Source organism: Schistocerca serialis, chromosome 4 (genome assembly GCF_023864345.2).
Source record: "Schistocerca serialis cubense isolate TAMUIC-IGC-003099 chromosome 4, iqSchSeri2.2, whole genome shotgun sequence".
In the NCBI taxonomy this organism is placed as follows: Eukaryota; Metazoa; Arthropoda; class Insecta; order Orthoptera; family Acrididae; genus Schistocerca; species Schistocerca serialis.
In genome coordinates, this window is record NC_064641.1 from 780,676,596 (window position 1) to 780,699,844 (window position 23,249).

General features: G+C 43.7%; 2 protein-coding genes across 3 annotated transcripts in view; one reads left to right on the plus strand and one right to left on the minus strand.

Moving 5' to 3' along the window:
* LOC126474763 (GTP-binding protein Rhes) overlaps positions 1-23,249 on the minus strand; it is a 626,634-nt gene that overhangs the window by 167,078 nt on the left and 436,307 nt on the right. The window lies entirely within an intron of this gene.
* LOC126473356 (calcium uptake protein 3, mitochondrial-like) overlaps positions 21,080-23,249 on the plus strand; it is a 588,948-nt gene continuing 586,778 nt past the window's right edge. For both annotated transcript variants that reach the window (XM_050100359.1, XM_050100356.1), the window contains exon 1: positions 21,080-21,172. The gene's annotated coding sequence lies outside the window, so the exon portion shown is untranslated. The remainder of the gene's footprint in view (positions 21,173-23,249) is intronic.

Here is a 23,249-nt window from a genome sequence, read left to right on the forward strand (position 1 = left end):
TGGTCCTTCGTTGCTGTTTATGATATTCTGCTAGGGGGCGAGGAACGCAGTCGGCGCACACCTTTGAGTAGCCTGTTGGTCGACTGTGTCAGCGCTATCAATAGAGATGCCCAGTCGAACAGCGAGGTGTTTGATCGCGATCTGTCGATCAACTCGAATGAGAGTGTCCGAACGTTCCAACGTTGCAGGAGTCACAGTTGTGTGCAGCCAGCCTGGACGTGGAAGATCGGACAGGTTTGCGCGACCTTTTGGTGATGATGACAGACGCCTAGCACAAGGACTCACTGTGCTTTTGTTCGTTGCCAGGTCTCCATAGACGTATTGTAAGAGTCTAGGAATATATGCGATGCTCTGGTTTTCCGCCATAACAGACTCAGTTACAGCTCTTGGAACGCACGTGCATTACAGGCGCCAGTTTCAAGGATACATATAGCGCTGCCACCTGTCGGAACTTCATGAAACTACAGGTGCTGAAGCGGGAATATTTCACGATCTCTCCCAACAAATCCGCGTTTTTTTCAACCGAAACCGACCGAGAAAAAATATGTTGCATTACTTACTGAACGCCCCTCGTATCTAAGTAGTACAGTTTATGGGATAAAAATATGTCTGCGCTTAAACATAAAGCGTCGGAATCGTGAGGCAAGGGAGGCTACATGCTCAGCTGGCAATTCTTTTGAGAGTAGCGGACCTCCAGCGTTGGCCTCGGCCTGTCACGGAGGAGCTTTATTAGAGGCAAACTCGCATCTTGGCGTCCGAGCTGGCCCAGGGCGCCGTTGCCGGCAACGCGATTAAGCGACCCTCCCCAGGGAAATTACGCCGGTCTGCATTCCCTGCCACCAGATGGCTGGCGCGCAGCAGTCACTCACCCGCTGCTGACGTTGCCTGCAGTTTACGTACAAGGAGCGCGCCATCTTAGGGAAATATACAAGTTTTAACTGGTGTGGCGAACAGTGATCTGTGGCCACAGTGCAGACTAACATCTGGTGAATAGTGCTGGTCCAGTACCACCCAGTAATAATGGCGCTACACTGTCTTTGGAATCGCTCGTGACGTAAGCGCCAGCGGTAAGACTCCTATAACCTGAGCTGAACTGTCCGTCATGTTTTCCTCAAGTGTGGGATATTCATACTTGTTTGCATGTGAGTCAGGATGCGAGTGGATATTTCTAGTTAAATGTATTGAAGAATTCGTCGTAAATTTGGGTCGGTGTTCAGCTGTGAACTGCACTACCCCTTCCAAAAATGATTCTTGCATTTTAAATTTCCAGGGGACTTCGAATGAAAAAAAAGATAGGCCATAAGTTGCTGCAGAGAGAACTGGGAAACAAGACCTAGCGTGTTGCTGTGTATTGTAAGTACATGTCAATTCTAGTAGTTATAAACATGAAACCAAATGTATACAACTGTGTTTCTTCTCCCAGTCGAAAAATATACTGAAGCAGTTTTTCTCAAAATCCTTCGCTTCCAGAGATATTTTCGCAGTTAGCAAAGTGGAGAGAAATATTTGTTGTGACACATTTATATGTTGTTATTGTGAATACACAAACACATACTGAATAAATACTTACACCTCTTATATAGGTAGACTATGATGAGTGATAATTAATACACTTCTATAGTGGATTGCTCATTGTGAGGGAATGTGCACAAGTAAAATAATCTTCAAAGAATAAAGTTTTGACCACAACTCAACAAACAACAAATGAAAGTATTAATAAAAATTCATTTGACTGTAATGTGAATCTATATTTTTTCCCCTCTTATTGACAAAAATACTGCATTTCTTTAAGTGCTGGCTTATGATTAAAAAATAAACACCACTTTTGCAAGTGCCTATACACAGGAATAAACTAATAAATAGGCACAGGTTGTTATTGGCATAACATTCATATTTGAAGACATTTGTACCAAGTTCTTAACTCATTACATTTAATGCTTACAAGCTACCATGAAGTTCCAAGCCTACATATCAGTAGCCGTGTAATGTTACATCCCGATTTTTCTGTTATATGAAAAGAGGAATCTAAATATCTGTGTTGTTGTTGTTGTTGTGGTCTTCAGTCCTGAGACTGGTTTGATGCAGCTCTCCATGCTACTCTATCCTGTGCAAGCTTCTTCATCTCCCAGTACCTACTGCAACCTACATCCTTCTGAATCTGTTTAGTGTATTCATCTCTTGGTCTCCCTCTACGATTTTTACCCTCCACGCTTCCCTCCAATACTAAATTGGTGATCCCTTCATGCCTCAGAACATGTCCTACCAACCGATCCCTTCTTCTAGTCAAGCAGTGCCATAAACTTCTCTTCTTCCCAATCCTGTTCAGTACCTCCTCATTAGTTATATGATCAACCCATCTAATCTTCAGCATTCTTCTATAGCACCACATTTCGAAAGCTTCTATTCTCTTCTTGTCCAAATTAGTTATCGTCCATGTTTCACTTCCATACATGACTACACTCCATACAAATACTTTCAGAAACGACTTCCTGACACTTAAATCTACACTTGATGTTAACAAATTTCTCTTCTTCAGAAACGCTTTTCTTCCCATTGCCAGTCTACATTTTATATTCTCTCTACTTCGACCATCATCAGTTATTTTGCTCCCCAAATAACAAAACTCCTTTACTGCTTTAAGTGTCTCATTTCCTAATCTAATTCCCTCAGCATCACCCGACTTAATTCGACTACATTCCATTATCCTCGTTTTGCTTTTGTTGATGTTCATCTTATATCCTCCTTTCAAGACACTATCCATTCCGTTCAACTGCTCTTCCAAGTCCTTTGCTGTCTCTCACAGAATTACAGTGTCATTGGCGAACCTCAAAGTTTTTATTTCTTCTCCATGGATTTTAATACCTACTCCGAATTTTTTTTCGTTTCCTTCACTGCTTGCTCAATATACAGATTGAATAACATTGGGAAGAGGCTACAACCCTGTCTCACTCCCTTCCCAACCACTGCTTCCCTTTCATGCTCCTCTACTCTTATAACTGCCATCTGGGTTCTGTAGAAATTGTAAATAGCCTTTCGCTCCCTGTATTTTACCCCTGCCTCCTACAGAATTTGAAAGAGAGTATTCCAGGCAACATTGTCAAAAGCTTTCTCTAAGTCTACAAATGCTAGAAACGTAGGTTTGCCTTTCCTTAATCTAGCTTCTAAGATAAGTCGTAGGGTCAGTATTGCCTCACGCGTTCCAATATTTCTATGGAATCCAAGCTGATCTTCCCCGAGGTCGGCTTCTATCAGTTTTTCCATTCGTCTGTAAAGAATTCGTGTTAGTATTTTGCACCCGTGACTTATTAAACTGATAGTTCGGTAATTTTCACATCTGTCAGCATCTGCTTTCTTTGGGATTGGAATTATTATATTCTTCTTGAAGTCTCAGGGTATTTCGCCTGTCTCATACATCTTGCTCACCAGATGGTAGAGTTTTGTCAGGACTGGCTCTCCCAAGGCCGCCAGTAGTTCTAATGGAATGTTGTCTACTCCCAGGGCCTTGTTTCGACTCAGGTCTTTCAGTGCTCTCTCGAACTCTTCACGCAGTATCTTATCTCCCATTTCATGTTCATCTACATCCTCTTCCATTTCCACAATATTGTCCTCAAGTACGTCGCCCTTGTATAGACCCTCTATATACTACTTCCACCTTTCTGCTTTCCCTTCTTTACTTAGAACTAGGTTTCCATCTGAGCTCTTGATATTCATACAAGTGGTTCTCTTTTCTCCAAAGGTCTCTTTAATTTTCCTGTAGGCAGTATCTATCTTACCCCTAGTGAGATAAGCCTCTACATCTTTACATTTGTCCTCTAGCCATCCCTGCTTAGCCATTTTGCACTTCCTGTCGACCTCATTTTTGAGACGTTTGTAATCCTTTTTGCCTGCTTCATTTAGTGCATTTTTATATTTTCTCCTTTCATCAATTAAATTCAATATTTCTTCGGCTACCCAAGGATTTCTACTAGCCCTCGTCTTTTTACCTACTTGATCGTCTGCTGCCTTCACTACTTCATCTCTCAAAGCTGCCCATTCTTCTTCTACTATACACTTTAATTACTGTTCTTGTACGCATCATGCATGTAATATCAAATATATTATAAGAAATATTGTAAAAATTGTGTGAATAGGTTAACCATCCAAGGCCTCAGAATTGGGGAAAACGTGGTGGACGATTATATAGTATTATACAGGAGATCTTACTAGGTGTCATAACAGAACGAGATATGTACTCTCGGCTGTTCCTTCTCTGTAATGGTATGAGAATTGTGAACTGAAATACGGAGAAGAAATTTTAATTGCTATTATTAATATCACTTCAACACTTAAGTATACCATGTAGACTACGTAAGCCTGCTTGGGCTTTTAGGGGCAGTTCTGAAGAAAGAGTCATATATACCATTACCTTTGTGATGAAAATGCAACGGGAGGATGGATAAGAGCAGTTCACCCAGATAATATTATGCTTACAGATGTCTCTGTGGTAAGTAGAAGCTTTAGTAAAATGAACCTATTAAACATTTTTATTTAATTTAGCCATTAACTGTAATTTATTAACATAACCTATATATAGAAACCATTTTGTGATACTAATGTGACCTAAACCATAATTTTTTACAGGTTTGTGAGCTCCACTTTCATGCACACGATACTTAAAGAATTCCACACCTGTTGAAAAGTTAGTCGGATATTTATTGACTTTGAGTGAAGTTATATAATTACTGAATGAATCTGCTCCACTTATGACTTGCAAGATGATGGGAATTAATATTTGTTATGAGTGCAGAACCTCTACTTTACCTGGATGTCTTGGATATTTATTTATATCTTCAGCATGAAGATGACATTCTGAGAATCAGAAACAGCAGCTGAAAAATGCTTTTGCATGTTCTGCTCTAAAGCAAAGTTTGACTAGTCATGAAGAACATATGAAGTGAATACAATTCTCTTCCCTGACGTAATTATATGATAAAGGTAATAATTTAATGAGTGGATCTGTGGTAGAAAGGAGACTAATGTATATTTCCTTTCAATTAGTGAAGTCCTTTTTCTTAAAGTTTGGTGTCATGTCACAAAGAGTGCAAACTTATGTCTCACTGTCTATGTTAATGATCAACAGACTGATTGAATAGGGAATTTAAAGCTGCCAGTAACTCTAAGTAATACAACACGGTTAACTAATATACTCAATACTGTCGAGTGAAAACTAGACCCTAGCAATAGAGAAGGTCACAGTCCTAATGAGACGATTCATTAAATAAGTTGAAAAGTGATTTTACGAAAAAAGAAAGAAAGTGTATTATAAACATAAGAGAACAAATATGTATTATTTATAGTATCAGACTTCCTCTTTATTTTAGATAAAGTAAGAATTTCATAAACATGAAGTTCAGTTCAGGCTAGCAGCTGCAAACGTCTCTCGCAGTCGTATGACCACTACTGCTGACACCATGCATAGAGTGTACCGGTCTCCTTCCTAGGTGGCACTGGTTGGTGGCAGACTGTGTTTTCAGGAAGCACAGCATTCGCGCTATTTCAGTCGGACTCAACGACTTGTTCCAAATGGGCAGAAAGTGTGGGAAGTTCGAAAAGGTGGATCGAGCTTCTGCGTTCTTCAGAAGTTTTAGATATATTTGGATGCAAAAGATTTAGCAAGTTATCGTATTTAAATGTTCTTCCAGTCGATTAGAGATGCAGAGAGGAAGACAATTGTCTAAAACCTACTGCTCCCTTTTGAAAGTATCGGAATAAAATGTACAGATTCATATTATTAAATCATTTATATAACTGGCTTTTGTGTTAGAAGATGTAGCGGACTACGTTCTCTAAGAGGATGAAACAACTGTGAAGATGTGGAAAGGTTTGAAGGTCGCAGCTGAATTTAAAGTAACAGGAAAAAATGAATTAAGACAATGGAATACATGTTTTCCTGTGTAACAAAATAGTTATTGGTTCTGGAAACATACATATAAAGTCTTTTCTGAAGGTATTTGTCTGGAGCTTAGCTCTGTAACGAAGTACAGCGTAGACGTGGACGATAGGCTATATAGTCAAGGAGAGAAGATAAGTTTCTGAAAAGTGGTGCTCCAGAAGAGTGATTAAGTTTAGGTGTGCAGATTTCATGGACAATGAATCGAACTGGGGAGAAAAGAAATTTGTGGAACAGATTGATTTGATACATTCTGAGGCATCAATAAATAGTTAATTTGGTAACCTAGGGAACTTTCGGCGGGGGTGTCAAAATTATAGGCTTGACTACAGTAGGCAAGTTCAAATGGATGTGGGTTGCAGTTATTATTCTACATGATGAGTCTTGCACAGGGTAGACTAGTGTTGAAAAATTCGTCAAACTAATCTTCGACCTGAAGAATAAAGCAATAAGCACTAAATATGTTCTATTAGCGATAGTCATCTATGTAGTAGGTCTCATTTGAGTGCGCAGTTGTCTGCATGCCTTCCTCTTCGACTTAAAATTTTGTGTAGAACCTTTCTTCACGAGCTTTTTCAAGTAGCTGCATCTCTTTCTGCATCCGGCTGAGTGCAAGAACTCTTTTACAGAAAACTGCTCGTTTACTGTTCTGAGCTGATGGATTTTGGTTAAACTTACTACACTATAATGTTCAACGTCAAAATATAGGCTGTTTAAATTGCAAAGCAATCTTTTGGCGATCGCTGAATTATAAAATTTGTTGAAAATGGCTTCCATTATGCGACTCATATAATTGAATACGACGTTGAAAGTTTTTAAATACATGGTGCTGCATTTATTGAGGTACCGCAGTACACATCGTACAGTTCCTTTTTGCAATCAGGAAACAGTGAAAGAGCGAGTTTTGTAGGTAGCGTACTTAATATATCATCACAAGAAAACAAGAAAAAATCACGTACGAATAAATCAGCAGACCGAGAGGACCACAAACGCATAGATACTGCTTGTTCATGAAAACAATTATCCAAGGGAGTCATGGTGTTGATGGGTGTGTGCGCCAAAGCAATGTTTCTGTTGAAATCACGTGCAGTGTTTACAGATTGTTGCACTATATGCATGTAGCGCTCACTGTTTATTGGATCGTCAAAGAATGCGATGAAAATTCACGTACGTGACATTACACATGCAACAACCACTTTCTGTGTGTCCAGAGGAGATCAGAGTAGTTATCTGGATTTTCAATAGCACAAATGAGTGTATTCTGTGGATTCACAAATCCATCAATGTGGAATAATGCCTCATCAGGCTAAACCATTCATCGCGTTCTCCATCAACTGTCGATATAAATGGCATAGAGCAACGACAGAGTTATAAACACTTGCACAATCCATTGGGGGTATTACTAATGGAGAGAGCAGAGTAACTATGTCTACATAGACGCAACAGAATTTCATGAGAACCAAAGAATAGGTGACTTGCACATCGATCAACTGTCCTGGATTTGGCTGCATCTGCCAGATTTCGTCCATCTAGATCTCATCGCATATCTCCCTGATCACGGACTTGTTGGGTGCTGTCCTTGCCATACTTTTCAGCAAAGACATTCTGAGTATCAGCAGAAGTGCCACGTCAAAAGGTCAAGGTGACGATGAATAAACTGTGCCTTAAGAATACCCAATTCTTCCTCAGTTATAGACGTATATTACCTGAAACTAAAAAAAAGATTCTTTCATACGATCTCGTCACATTTTGAACCCGCTTAATTGCTTGTTATTGCGGCCAGTCTCGTCTTTTGTCTCAGGTAGACACACGTCTTCGAATTTTTTTTTCAGTGTATTATATCTTCGGGTGAAAAGATGTATTGACATTTTCGAAATTTTGCTATTTTTTTCTGTTATCAGTAGTAAATGAAACGTATTCATAATCTGTTAGGTGCTTGTAGCAGTATTGGTTGCCCCACATTGCTTAATGTGCCACTAGACACAATGAAGTGTAAATGATTACGTGCTGAAAACAATAAATGAAAGAGGAACACATATTTTGTCTCCTACTCCCAGAATCTCTTCATTCTTTCGCTGAGGATTGTCATCATTTCCCCTGTCAAGATGACCTAGCTCCCCGTACTTTACTTTTCCTTACATTCCTTGAATTTGTCAATCTTCATTCGAAATATCTCTTTTTCCGGATCTCTCACTGATTGATCCCAACTTCTTCTATGTCCTTTCTTACACTGAAGAGCCAAAGAAACTGATATATATGCCTAATATAGTGTAGATCCCCCGCGAGTACGCAGAAGTCCTGCAACACGACGTGGCATGGACTCGACTAACGTCTGAAGTAGTGCTCGAGAGAATGGACATCATGAATCCTGCAGGGCTGTGCATAAATCTGTAAGAATACGAAGAGATGGATATCTCCTCTGAACAGCACGTTCCAAGGCATCCCAGATATGCTCAATAATGTTCATGTTTGGAGAGTTAGGTGGCCAGCGGAAGTGTTTAAACTCAGAAGAGTGTTCCTCCAAACACTCTGTAGCAATTCTGGACTTGTGGGTGTCGCGTTGTCCTGCTGGAATTGCCCAAATCAGTCGGAATACACAATGGACGTGAATGGATGCACGTGATCAGACAGGATGCTTATGTACGTGCCACCTGTCATAGTCGTATCAAGACGTATCAGGGGGTCCCATACCGCTCTAACTGCACACGCCCTGCACCATTACAGAGCCTCCACTACCTTCAACAGTTCGCTCCTGACATGCACGGTCCATGGATTCACGAGGCTGTCGCCATGCCCGTACATCTGCTCGACACGATTTGAAACAAGACTTGTCCGACCAGGCAACATGTTTCCAGTTATCAAGAGTCCAATGTCGGCGTTGATGGGCCCAGGCGAGGCGTAAAGGTTTGTGTCGTGCAGTCATCAAGGGTACACGAGTGGGCTCCGAAAGTCCATATCGATGGCCCTTCGTTGAATGGTTCGCTCGCTGACACTTGTTGATGGCCCAGCATTAAAATCTGGAGCAAGTAGCGGAAGGGTTGCAGTTCTGTCACGTTGAACAATTCTCTTCAGTCGTCGTTGGTCCCGTTCTTGCAGGATCTTTTTCTGTTAGCGGCGATGTCGGAGATTTGATGCTTTACTAGATTCCTGATATTCACGGTACACTCGTGAAATGGTCGTAAGGGAGAATCCGCACTTCATCGCTACCTCGGAGATTCTGTGTCCGATCTCTCCTGCGCCGACTGTAAGACCACGGTCAGATTTAGTTAAAAATTGATAACCTGCCATTGTAGCAGCAGTAACTGATCTAACAACTGCGCCAGACACTTATTGTCTCATATAAGCGTTGCCGACCGCAACGTCGTATTCTGCCTGTTTACATACCTCAGTATTTGAATACGCCTGCCTGTACCAGTTTCTTTGGCGCTTCATTGTTTTTCCTCAACCCATTTTTTAGGCACCTTCAGTTTGGTGATGTTGCTAGATTTTCTTCGCTAGTTTGCATTCCGTCATTCTGAAGAGATGCACATAAAACTTCACCCTTTTCTTGGGCATATTCTTTGTGATCTTCTCCACCCGTTTGTACAGGTCTTCATTTTTCTTCTTCTTTCACGCATCATCGTTTCTTTTTTGCGGTCCAAGGTATCTTCCTTAGTCCCGCTACAGTTACCCAATACGCAGACATTTCGAAAACTTTCGCTCACATTCACATGGATTAGTGTATGGCTCTGAGCACTATGGGACTTAACTTCTGAGATCATCAGTCCCCTAGAACTTAGAACTACTTAAACCTAAGGACATCACACACGTCCATGCCCGAGGCAGGATTCGAACCTGCGACCGTAGCGGTCGCGCGGTTCCAGACTGTAGCGCCTAGAACCGCTCGGCTACTCTGGCCGGCCGGATTAGCGTAATTTTCAACGTTGTCATAAAAACATTTTAACGCACAGAACTCTTCATTTACATGCCATACGTGCTGACAAAACCTACACTCCTGGAAATGGAAAAAAGACACATTGACACCGGTGTGTCAGACCCACCATACTTGCTCCAGACACTGCGAGAGGGCTGTACAAGCAATGATCACACGCACGGCACAGCGGACACACCAGGAACCGCGGTGTTGGCCGTCGAATGGCGCTAGCTGCGCAGCATTTGTGCACCGCTGCCGTCAGTGTCAGCCAGTTTGCCGTGGCGTACGGAGCTCCATCGCAGTCTTTAACACTGGTAGCATGCCGCGACAGCGTGGACGTGAACCGTATGTGCAGTTGACGGACTTTGAGCGAGGGCGTATAGTGGGCATGCGGGAGGCCGGGTAGACGTACCGCCGAATTGCTCAACACGTGGGGCGTGAGGTCTCCACAGTACATCGATGTTGTCGCCAGTGGTCGGCGGAAGGTGCACGTGCCCGTCGACCTGGGACCGGACCGCAGCGACGCACGGATGCACGCCAAGACCGTAGGATCCTACGCAGTGCCGTAGGGGACCGCACCGCCACTTCCCAGCAAATTAGGGACACTGTTGATCCTGGGGTATCGGCGAGGACCATTCGCAACCGTCTCCATGAAGCTGGGCTACGGTCCCGCACACCGTTAGGCCGTCTTCCGCTCACGCCCCAACATCGTGCAGCCCGCCTCCAGTGGTGTCGCGACAGGCGTGAATGGAGGGACGAATGGAGACGTGTCGTCTTCAGCGATGAGAGTCGCTTCTGCCTTGGTGCCAATGATGGTCGTATCGTGTTTGGCGCCGTGCAGGTGAGCGCCACAATCAGGACTGCATACGACCGAGGCACACAGGGCCAACACCCGGCATCATGGTGTGGGGAGCGATCTCCTACACTGGCCGTACACCACTGGTGATCGTCGAGGGGACATTGAATAGTGCACGGTACATCCAAACCGTCATCGAACCCATCGTTCTACCATTCCTAGACCGGCAAGGGAACTTGCTGTTCCAACAGGACAATGCACGTCCGCATGTATCCCGTGCCACCCAACGTGCTCTAGAAGGTGTAAGTCAACTACCCTGGCCAGCAAGATCTGCGGATCTGTCCCCCATTGAGCATGTTTGGGACTGGATGAAGCGTCGTCTCACGCGGTCTGCACGTCCAGCACGAACGCTGGTCCAACTGAGGCGCCAGGTGGAAATGGCATGGCAAGCCGTTCCACAGGACTACATCCAGCATCTCTACGATCGTCTTCATGGGAGAATAGCAGCCTGCATTGCTGCGAAAGGTGGATATACACTGTACTAGTGCCGACATTGTGCATGCTCTGTTGCCTTTGTCTATGTGCCTGTGGTTCTGTCAGTGTGATCATGTGATGTATCTGACCCCAGGAATGTGTCAATAAAGTTTCCCCTTCCTGGGACAATGAATTCACGGTGTTCTTATTTCAATTTCCAGGAGTGTATTTAGAGCACTCGAAGAAACTTTTGCATTTATTTTTTCGTACTGTTTTAATTCTTTTAAAGAGCGGAAGACATTGTAAGGCGCGACGATTGGTGGTGAACTCAGAAACCACCATTTTGCATACAATTTTACCGTACACTAGCAAGTGTTCTTCAGACTATCCAATACACTAACACCGAGGCATGGACGAGAACGAAAGAGGAACAGCATCAATTATTTAATTTCACTTGGCCATCCACTTTGGATGATGCAAAGCTCCAAGCGCTCTTTCTTGTATATTTAAGTCCACACTTGTCCCCAGAAGGATGAAGCACAGTTGAATGAGTTCACGGTAATCATTTTTCAGGTTTTATTCTTTTTGTAGTTTTCGGAAGCATTTAAACGCTGCGTCAATTTCGACATCGCTATAAGCCTCAAGTAAATGTTCATGACCACCTTTTTTCCATGCTGTCCCACTTTTCTGTAAGTTTATTGTGGAATGTTTCGTCGGGACTAACTACCACTTGGATAACTCACTTTCGAACACGCTCTGTAGCACTAACTCGTACATGTGGTGATGGCAAAGAAAAATACAGCAGCTCCCTTCCTGCTAACTATTTCAGCAAAGTAACAGCTCCTGTGAAACGAACTGTGTTGGATGCAGTGATTTCACAACAAAGAATTTGATCTTTCTCGTCCACTCCACAAACTTTTATGGCATTCGAAACTAGAATTCCATAATGCAGCACACCAATTAATTGTTCCTGATTTCCTTAAGTTATTATGACTGGCAGTCTTTCAGTTCTCGAATCTCTGATACTTAGCTTTATTACCAGATTAATGTCGCAATGAACAGTCACAAAACTTCGATCGTTCTCTGTAAACAAATGTTTTTTAATATTGTCTTCCTTTTTCTTTCTGAACTGATCTCGATGTCTTTGAATCGAAGTACGATGATTAATTGCAATATCATCAACGCTGTATCCCAGGGTTTCAGCTGTACTCTCAAGGACGAACACAGGATCTTTCTGACTTAACTTACATCTGTCTAAAACGGCGGCTGGTTTTGATGTCATAAAAAAACCTTCCTCCACGTTGGTCTTCCTTTTTTGAAATTACTTTATTTTCATCTACGGTTGCAACGCTACGAGAAACTGAATGTGAACTCGTGGAGGGTTCTGTAAAAATTGAACCACCGTCACACGACCTACTTTAACGGTTTCTTCATGTGAATCAGTAGTAGTTTCCCAAAACTGTGAGCTGTTCTCGCGTTCATCTTCATAATTTCTCTTTCATAACTCTAATCCTTGCCATTCCCTTTTTCGGCGCCAAATTCCAGTCAACACCTGCAAGATAATCTCTATGCCTGGGCTCTCTTTGGTGTAATACAAAGAGTTTATCCTATCTTATTGTTATCATGTTCAAGGAATTTACATGAGCAACATCGAAGATATTACTTAGATTTGCGAAGAACTTACACTCTCCTTTTTGTTAGTGCTTGTCTTTCTATGAGCACTTTTTTTTCTTTTCTCTCTCTCTCTTTTTTTTACTGCGCCACACTGAATGCAAGTCTATAAGTTTCTTTTTCACAGTGAGGCAGAGATCTTGCAGGAATCCCAGCCTTCTCTCGCAATATTAAACAATCATGCGCGACTAAATTAACACTCACACTAAGAGTCAATTTCACTTTGCATATGCTATAAAACAAGGCCGACCTAACCTGTCGATTAGATAGTGGTTTATGTACACTTATCTAGTGCTTAACTTCACCAATTAACTAAGTGTGTCACTACTTTTTAAACTACTCACCATGACGTAAATAGACATTCACAGAGTCCTCGACGACGCTCGCTCAGCTCGAGGTAGACAGTATGACAACAATCGACACACGCATAAATAGTTACACCAACACGTAGCGTCATAGCGCAGCCTCTCGGCCACTGCAGCACTGATTCCTCGTCTTCATTTTCAACAAAATTTCTCCTTAAAACAAAATGAAAAAAAAGCAAACAGGGGATGTGCCCAAAGAAATACGAAATTAGAAAAATGGGGACCACTCTAATACATACACAAAGAATTTACAACCAGATCGCAGCACTCGGTGGCACTTCATGCAAGTCTTTCAGACCATCTTTAAAAGCGTGGAGCAGGCAGTTCTTCCCACAGTGTCCAACTGTCAGTTCCCTAGCAACATAGTCACACGCAGCACTTTCGCAATTACCACACTGCTTAAAGATGTGGTCACATCTCTCTTGTCACGTTCGGATGCAGTTGAGACTCGACCATCTGCAATAGGGAATCTCAAACTCTACAACTGTAACCGTTGGGTTTTGGATTAAGTGAGCGTTCTGGGATGGATGTTCATTGCAGCGTTCGTTCCCCTTGACAGGGGCATCGAAAGTAAGATGAAGACTTTTATCCAGATAACATTATTTATGAGTTCTACTTTGAAGAATATAGGCGCACCTCATTGATGATTTGATATAGTCGGCCTGATATTGAGAGTTTGACCCCTAAAATATGTGGCTGTGTGTTAACATTACTTTACTATGTGTAGTATGCTAATGGATATAAACGTTTATTCAACAGCATCTAACTCAGTATAGTCCATAAAATGTATAATATTAAAATCAGTTGGGCTACTTCAGGGATTCATGTAGCAGTGAAGTGCGCCGCTTTTTCGTTCGGCTGGAGCGAAACGCGTGAATTTGTTGCGTAGTAAGGCCTGCACACAGCGACTCGAGCGCCGCGCGCAGCGTAAATGAGTTTAGGAATTTGTCGACCCTTCCGCCACCGCCGCCACTCTCAGTCTGGCAAACTTAGGGCCGGCCCACGACCGTAAAACGCGGGAAAGTTGGGGACGCGCCGCGGAAGATGGCGGCCGGGGAACAAAGCTCACCAGTCGTGATGTACTGGCCGCCCTGATAACAATATAACGGCGCCGTGGGTCTGCAGTTGGAAACTGCGAGGGGTTATTTCAACACCGAGGAGGGCGTTTTTGGGAGATGGGTGTGTAACGAATAATTTAGGGAACTTTCATTAGCATTAAAACTCTGAAAAAAGATAAGCGCGCGCGCTTGTGTGTGTGTGTGTGTGTGTGTGTGTGTGCAGAGCACGAGTCAACAACAACACGAAAAACACAAGGGGTAGTTACAAACTTCGTACCTTTCGCTGAAAACAGTGCGTGTATTTGAATAGGTGTGTACGCATTGGATGCGCAGTTTGTTTCTCAGTTGTTTGTGCAATTCGCTCCGAGTAGCGTCGCTTGGCGGCGTTGCAGTAGCGGAAACAATCAGAATGGCTGCTGGTCTGCGTATCGTGTCCACGTGTTCAGCGACTTGTTTGCATTTGCAAGGTAAATCAGTGAAGGACGTTCACGATGAGATGGTGACTTTATAAGGCGATAATGTGCCAGCGAAGGAGACTGTGGAAAAGAGAACAAAATTGTTTTAGTGTGGTGACACAAATCATTAAGACGCACAGACGCGGCATATAGTCTCTGATGAAGGAACGGAGGTTCATCGCAAAGCTGGCAGCTTTGGTGCTGTCTAGTAGGCACACTACCACCAAAAAAAATTGTCAAACAGAGTGGTATTATGTGTGTAGGGTCACCGCACAAGATCTTGCATGAGATACTGCACGTGACAAAAGTGTGAGCACAATGGAAGCTTCGTTTCTCGATTCCCATTCAAAGGAATCATCATATGACAACTCTGGTGGAAATACCGAAAACGGGCAAGGAAAGGAAGAGGAGTTTTTCAGACACTTGGCCACAATGGACAATTCTTTTGCTCGCCATAACAATCCGAAAACGAGGTAAAACATCGAACAATGAAAACTCGTATATTCCCTTCCACCAAAGAGGGTGTACACACAGTATTCCTCTGGAAAATTTGTTTTGCCTGGCAACCAATTATAATGTACACGTTCAAACTTATGATCGCTACTTCGAATAACTGCTAATAGCGTAAGTTATTGCTGTAGGGTAAGTTGTTGAGGCCAACAAAACACTGAATATTGTTTCTTGAAAATTATTGCTTTACATAAGTTTTCAGTGTGCGGTCTTCTCCATCTATACTATTTTTACTCTTATGGATTCAAGAAAAGGGAACAAAGGATTCGCCAAATCACTGAAAAGGACGATTTTTATACACACATCAAAGAAAGTTTTGCATCCCCTCGGTTCCGAGAGTTCCGGAACCTCCACAGAAAATTGCAATAGAGATCACGTAAACATCATTTCCGCCCTTTCTATTGCTCATGAAAACCACACATTGTATGTTGTACCATCATACAAGGAGACCTTCAGAGATGGTGATCCAGACTGCTGTGCGCACCTGGTACCTCTAATACTCAGTAGCACGTCCTCTTGCGTTGATGCATGCCTGTATTCGTCGTGGCATACTATCCACAAGTTCATCAAGGCATTGTTGGTCCAGATTGTCCCACTCCTCAACGGCGATTCGGCTTAGATCCCTCAGAGTGGTTGGTAGGTCACGTCTTCCATAAACAACCCTTTCCAATCTATCCCAGGTACGCTCGATACGGTTCATGTCTGGAGAACATGCTGGCCACTCTAGTCGAGCGATGTCGTTATCCTGAAGGAAGTCATTCACAAGATGTGCACGATGGGGGCGCGAATTGTTGTCCATGAAGACAAATGCCCCGCCAATATGCTGCCGATACGGTTGCACTATCGGTCAGAGGATGGCATTCACGTATCGTACAGCCGTTACGGCGCCTTCCATGACAACCACAGGCGTACATCGGCCAAAAATTATGCCACCCCAAAACATCAGAGAACCTCCACATTGCTGCACTTGCTGGACAGTTCAGCCTGACCAGGATGCCTCCAAACACGTTTCCGACGATTGTCTGGTTGAAGGTATATGCGACTCCCATCGGTGAAAAGAACGTGATGACAATCCTCAGCGGTCCTTTCGGCATGTTGTTGGGCCCATCTGTACTGCGCTGCATGGTGTCGTGGTTGCAAAGATGGACCTCGCCATGGACGTCGGGAATGGAGTTGCGCATCATGCAGCCAATTGCGCACGGCGTCCTGTGGCTGCACGAAAAGCATTATTCAACATGGTGGCGTTGCCGTCAGGGTTTCTCCAAGCCATAATCCATAGGTAGCTGCCATCCACTGCAGTAGTAGCCCTTGGGCGACCTGAGCGAGGCATCTCATCGACAGTTCCTGTCTCTATATATCTCCTCCATGTCCGACCAACATCGCTTTGGTTCACTCCCAGACGCCTGGACACTTCCCTTGTTGAGAGCCCTTCCTGGCCACAAAGCAACAATGAACGCGATCGAACCGCGGTATTGACCGTCTGGATGCATGCTTGTTTACGTCTTTGCGCGGGTTTAGTGACATCTCTGAAGAGTCAAAGGGACTGTGACTGTGATACAATATACACAGCCAATGTCTATCTTCAGGAGTTCTGGGAACTGGAGTGATGCAAAATTTTTTTTGATGTGTGTGTATACAGAAGCAACTAAGGCATAGGTGTATTTTTTTTACCGGATTTCGTGTGTTCTTTAAAAGAATTAGTACAGTGACGTGTCACTTCACAATAGTCACAGTGAATAGTTTTGATACCTAATGGGAAAAGGTATTATATTGAAGAGGGAGACTGCTGACTCATTGAAACTTGCCTCCACTGCCATGTCTACATCACACCAGGCGCTGAAACCGTCCTGTGCCACAACTTTCTGTCTTTATATTTATTACATTTCCTGCACTTTATGCGAGAGCTTTTATTATGTCTTGTATCACCAGCCTTGTATTTTCAAAAGCTTTTGAATACAGATCCATTTCAAACATCCTCACTTGCTTTGTTATCTCTGCAAGTAAAACTATCAACATTGTTACTCAAACAGCGAAATAGTTTCCCGTTTACATACTCTCATTTGCTGCATTTATTTTTTTCATATTTTGAATTGCTCATCAAACATTGGGGTTGTCGACTTCACGTGGGAGAGAGAGTGCTGACCCATTACGCAGGCCTTTTGGCTCAGACATGGAGTGTGAGACTTCTCTGTTTTGTGAGTAAAATGGGTTTAGTCCAGGGAGCCCAAGAATTTGGCACACGAGCATTGCTCTTAGTCATGTGCCACAGCCCTCTTGTCTCGCTGCACACTTCCCCCACCATCATGACACACACTGTGTGTGTGAGGAGGGAGCCGAGGGGGAAAGTGCGAAAGCTCCACATTTAAATGGCAACATAGTCGTAAAGTATACCACTTGATTTCATATTTCAAGTCTCTTAAGAACACAGATCAAATACAAAACAAATTTCCAGTATTACTTAATTATATGTGGCACACTGCAGATATAATGTTGCTTTTTACCTGGTATCAACTGTTGGCACAGTGACAATGCAGACAACAGCACAGATTTTTGCACTCAGGTTGCCATGTAATAGTGAAGTACTTAGTTTAAGATTCTAAAAAAACCTTCCACATACATATGTTTATCGAAATATTTTATTACGATTGCAATCTCATTATGGAGTCGTGGAAACTCTTCGCAATTAAAGCGACACAGGCCTCCTGGACCAGTGCTAGTAATGTAGAAGAATTTGTCTTGTAAACGGAAATTACATTCCAGTTCAAGCAGTTCAATCTGTACAAGCACAGGGGTACTTTCAACTGAAATGGCAAACCATTTCGAAAACATCTCTAATGCAGATGTAAGAGTGGCAGTGTCCTCAAAACATTTAAAAAATTATTCTCATAATTATTTCAAGGCCACAATTAATTCTTCAAACCTAATGGCATGAAAATACGGCAATGGGCGGCGTTTTACGTCAGAATTTGTCCTCTCCACAATGCGAATTATTTTTAAAATCTTCCCCATCAAATAAGAAATAAATTACTTCCCACCTTGCAGTTTCTTATTGTCGGCCATGTACAGACAAGTCCACTTAAAACGCGAGGACTGCAATCCATTCCGGATGTTCCAATTTTCGTTCGTGCTCTCCTTTTTCGGTCATAGATACAGCAATAGCGGGTTTTAAATCGAAAGACCCTTCCAGATTTGACCTTCGACTTAACCAGTGTACTTTGCAGTAATAAATATAGTCTCCATACTCTTCATTCAGTTCCATCGAAAACTGTTGCAACTTCAGAAAATTTACTATTTGTGCCACCAATTCCATCACGTGCTCCATGCCTGCAAATTTAGCAGAAGTGCCAATTGATGTACAGAACAATGTTTGTGGATCATTATAATTTTTTCCTCTTTCATTGTCAACTAAGTCTTCAGGTTCTTTCTGCATGGTATCACAAATATTGTTCCATAACAAATTTGCGGTACCCGTCCATTATGCGACTGTGTATCGTGTAATACTCATAGATATTGGTACTGGAGACGTAGCAATCAACACACATGCTGTTTTTAGAATTATAATAATATCTTCACCTGCTGATGGGCGTTGACATATATCAACAGGGACAGGTGAAAATGTGTGCCGCGATCGGGACTCGGATCCTGGATCTCCTACTTACATGGCAGACGCTCTATCCATCTTTTTTTTGTGTTTGGTCGTTGCAGACACATGACATCCATTCAAGTTCGTTGTTGATCCTTTCACTCAGTTTTTTTTATTTATTTATTTATTTATTTTTTTTTTTTATTACAGAGGCCAACCAGCTCTCTGACCGAACACGCTGAGCTACCGTGCCGGCGTTCATCGGAGCCACCGACGGCACAGAGAATAGCGCGACTGCAGGGACTATCTCGCGCACGCCTCCGGCGAGATCCACATTCTCACCTTGTATGTCTCACACTACATTCGTAGTGTCCCACCCCAACACACTCATTACTCGTGGAAGACATTCTTACCAAGTCCCGTAAGAGAAGAAGAAGAAGGTCATGGCCGGTATTGCGAGAACTATATACTTGTATGGATATGGCGTCTGTTCTTTCGGACATGTCCGAAAGAAGAGACACCACTGATGACCTGCTGCCATCTAGAACGAAATTAGAATTATATTAATACCTTCAGATGCTGACGGGCGTTTATATATATCAACGAGGACAGGTGAAAATGCATGCTCCGACCGGGACTCGAACCCGAGATCTCGTGCTTACATGGCAGACGCTCCATCCATCTGAGCCGCCGAGGGCACGGGGGATACGGCGACTGCAGGGACTATCTCGCGCACGCCTCCCGCGAGACCCACATTCTCACCTTATATGTCCACACACTACATTCGTAGTGTCCCACTCCAACACACTCATTACTCGTGGAAGACATTCTTAACAAATGGTTTGAAAAAAATTCTGAACAATTCGAGCGAATGATTTGGGCACTCAAATCGTCTGATATGAATCCAATCGACCATTTATGGGGTATAATCGAGAGGTCAGTTCGTGCACAAAATCCTGCCCCGGCAACACTTTCGGTGCGCAGCTCGTGGTCGGGTGTTAGCGTTCTCGCTTCCCGCGCCCGGGTTCCCGGGTTCGATTCCCGGCGAGGTCAGCATTTTCTCTGCCTCGTGATGACTGGTGTTGTGTGATGTCCTTAGGTTAGTTAGGTTTAAGTATTTCTAAGTTCTAGGGGACTGATGACCATAGATGTTAAGTCCTATAGTGCTCAGAGCCATTTGAGCCAGCGCAACACTTTCGCAAATATGGACGGCTATAGAGGCAGCATGGCTAAATATTTCTGCAGGAAACTTCCAGCGAGTTGTTGAGTCCGTGTAACGTCGAGATGCTGCACTATGCTGGGCAGAAGGAGGTCCAATACGATATTAGGAGGTATTCTGTGGCCTCAATGTATATGTTAGCTACAAAGTGGTTGAAATGGCAGTAAGCACTATGGGACTTAACGTCTGAGGTCATCAGTCTCCTAGACTTAGAACTAAGTAAACCTAACCTGAGGACATCAAACACATCCATGCCCGAGGCAGGATTCGAAACTGCGACCGTAGCAGCAGCGCGGTTTCTGGACTGAAGCTCCTAGAACCGCTCGGCCACAGCGGCCGGCTGTAAGCTACACATTATTTGTTTATTTATTTATTTTTATTTTAGAAACCTTTGTATATATGGCGAAACTATTTTACGCGTTCACTTTTTTCCCTTGTTTCAACGAAAAAAAATTAAAATTTCCCGTTTTCTTGTTTCAAAGGTATGATCATGTTACTCTACAGGATGTAACCATGAATGTTTCCAGTTAGATATGGCAAACAAGAAGAAACGTGTGGACTCTCTTCTCCACTGAATTGAGGCCTTTATTAAGACTAGAGGCCGTTTTAGACAGAATTGGCGTTATGTGTCCTGGGGATGCACAACTTTCTGTCCAGTGTCGGCATTAGTTCGTTTGCTGATTATTAAGGTGAGTTTTTCGATAGCCTTAAGATTATTCCGTAAGGAATTACTGCTTAATTTCCTCTTGCCCTTTTCCTCCTGCGTAACTAATGTGAGTTGCCCTCCACCCGCAGCCTGCTCATCCCAACTCACACGCTGGGTACGCCCTTGTTCGTTACCGTACACATTTGGACATAGCACAGCTTAACTAACATCGCAGCTTAAATAACATTCCACAGACAGTAAAATTATGTTCATGAAAGTTATAAATGACTGTTATGTTTTCCGCTTCTATTGTGTTAGCCGCGTAGAACAAAAAAAACGGCGATGGCCATGTGCCGGCGGCCGCGTTCGCATTCTTGCGTCACGCTTGTTGGTTTCCTCGGCAACGGCTCAGAAGCGCTGCCAGCGGCCGTAACTCGCTCGCTGGCGTTTATTTCGGACGGAGCGGCCGCATCCTCGGGCGTCGCCTCGTGCGAGGTGTGGCGTGGTTCGTGTGTGGTGTGCGGTGGGCGTGAGCAGCCGGCCGCAACAACAGGTAGGTCTACTCTTCTGCGCTTGTACAGCTGCCTTCTCGACGTCTTCGACCTCTACATGCGGCGCCCGCTATCGTGTTTCGTACTGCCACCATGTAACGCTTCTTTTTACAACTTTTTACGCTTTTGTTTCGCGCTATTGCTATGCAAATGTGATCCATCAAAATTTAGTCCACCTTCACGTTGACGAAACCATCTTTAATTACAGAGCTTTATGTTTTTTGGTTACGTTTTTTTGTAATTCCAAAGTAAAAAAATTAACACGAAAAAGTTTCGAAGCTGCTGCCCTTTCCAGTGTCTGCAGGAAGTGGTGTACAGTACCATACCTTAAAGAGGTTCATCGGTGACGAGGGTATAGTCAGGAGTACCCCAGGGAAGTGACAGGACCGCTATTATTTCCTATATACATAAGTGGGTAATTTCCAAGAATGATTGCCTTTCGAAGTCGGAGGGGTCCAAACGATACATATCGAACGTGCGATAGTAAATCGATTATGGAAGTCTCGTGGTGGGCGTTATGAGTATGTTTGATGTTATCACTACAGCAACGACAAAAGAAGAGCATTGAAGAAGCACTTGTAAATTCAAAGGAGACGGCTTACCCTGTTCATCTTCAGTGTTATCGTCTTGTGACAGTCCGTGTGATGTATAAGCTACAGGGGCAACTCCTTTTTTCCCGTAGCCAGAGTAAACACTGCCAATTCTATCTATCGCTTGAGCCTTGTCCCGCAGTGACACAGGGTCAGCCATCGTTAATCGGATTTGCACATTAATGTTTAAGGGGTGGCCGGATGCCCTTTCTGCCGCCACCCCATACCCCCAGGGACGGAATTAGTGTACCCCAACTGTCTGCATCGAGTGCAATCCATGGAATAGTGCGTGCGAATGTGTTCAGATGTCTGCGAACCGTGCAACTGAGGCGGAACATGGGTACCAGCCCGGTATTCACCTAGCAGGATGTGGAAAACCGCCTAAAAACCACATCCACGCTGGCCGGCACACCGGCCCTCGTCGTTAATCCGCCGGGCGGATTCGATTCGGGGCTAGCGCGCCTACCCGAGTCCAGGAAGCAGCGCGTTAGCGCTCTTTTTTTTTCTTAAATTTCATTTTGTTCGCCTTTGTTCGTTGCATCTGCTCGGGGCGGACATCGTAAGACATCCGTTTAAGTTCGTTGTTGATCGATTAACTCAGTTTTTTTAATTACAGAGGGCAGCTAACCCTCTGACTGAACACGCTGAGCTACCGTGCCGGCTTAAAAAAAAAATCTCATTTTGTTCTTTGTATGTGCTCGGGGCGGACGTTGCAAGTCACCCGTTTCAGTTTGTCGTCAATACATTAACTCAGTTTTTTTACTACAGAGGGTAGCCAACCCTCTGACCGATCACGCTGAGTTACCTTGCCGGGATGCGCTCTCGGCTACCCTGGCAGGTAGAGTAAACTCTGTCAATATCGCATAGGCATATCGGCAGTGTGTCGCATGGGTCGACTTTTCTCTGCAAACGCTTGTTGTAGAAGTGTAGGTACTGGAACAAGTACAGTTTGTCCCTCTGTCCTGGACGCCCTTCTCTTTTTATGGTAGACTTCTCAGACTTCCATAGCAGCTCAATATTCTGGGTGTTGACACTGGCGTCATCCGAGGAGACGAACTCACAGACTCGTTCGCGAATTCGTGGTCGTACCCTTCAGCTTTTAGAGTCTTGTACGACTGAAACCCGTCTGTGATGACTTTTGTTCCAGGCAGTATGAAGTGTTTTATGAGACCCACTAAAGTCACCTCGTATCGGGACGATACCCTCACAACGAAACACTTGCGGGACTCTGTTTCTATCGCACCGAATACCCAGATATGATCTACTTCACTTTTAGAATGTCGTTCTCTCCGCTTCTTTCGTCTAGCAATGTAAGATTCGTCTACTTCTACAATTTTATTCGCTCCACCAATTCGCACCCCATCATTTGTCACTACCACGTAACAGACTTCTCGGCAAAACCCGAAATAGTCACACACGGTATTTGCGGATAACTCAATTACTGATGCTGTGGTTTGCAACGCGTAATCTCGATTCCAGCATGACACAA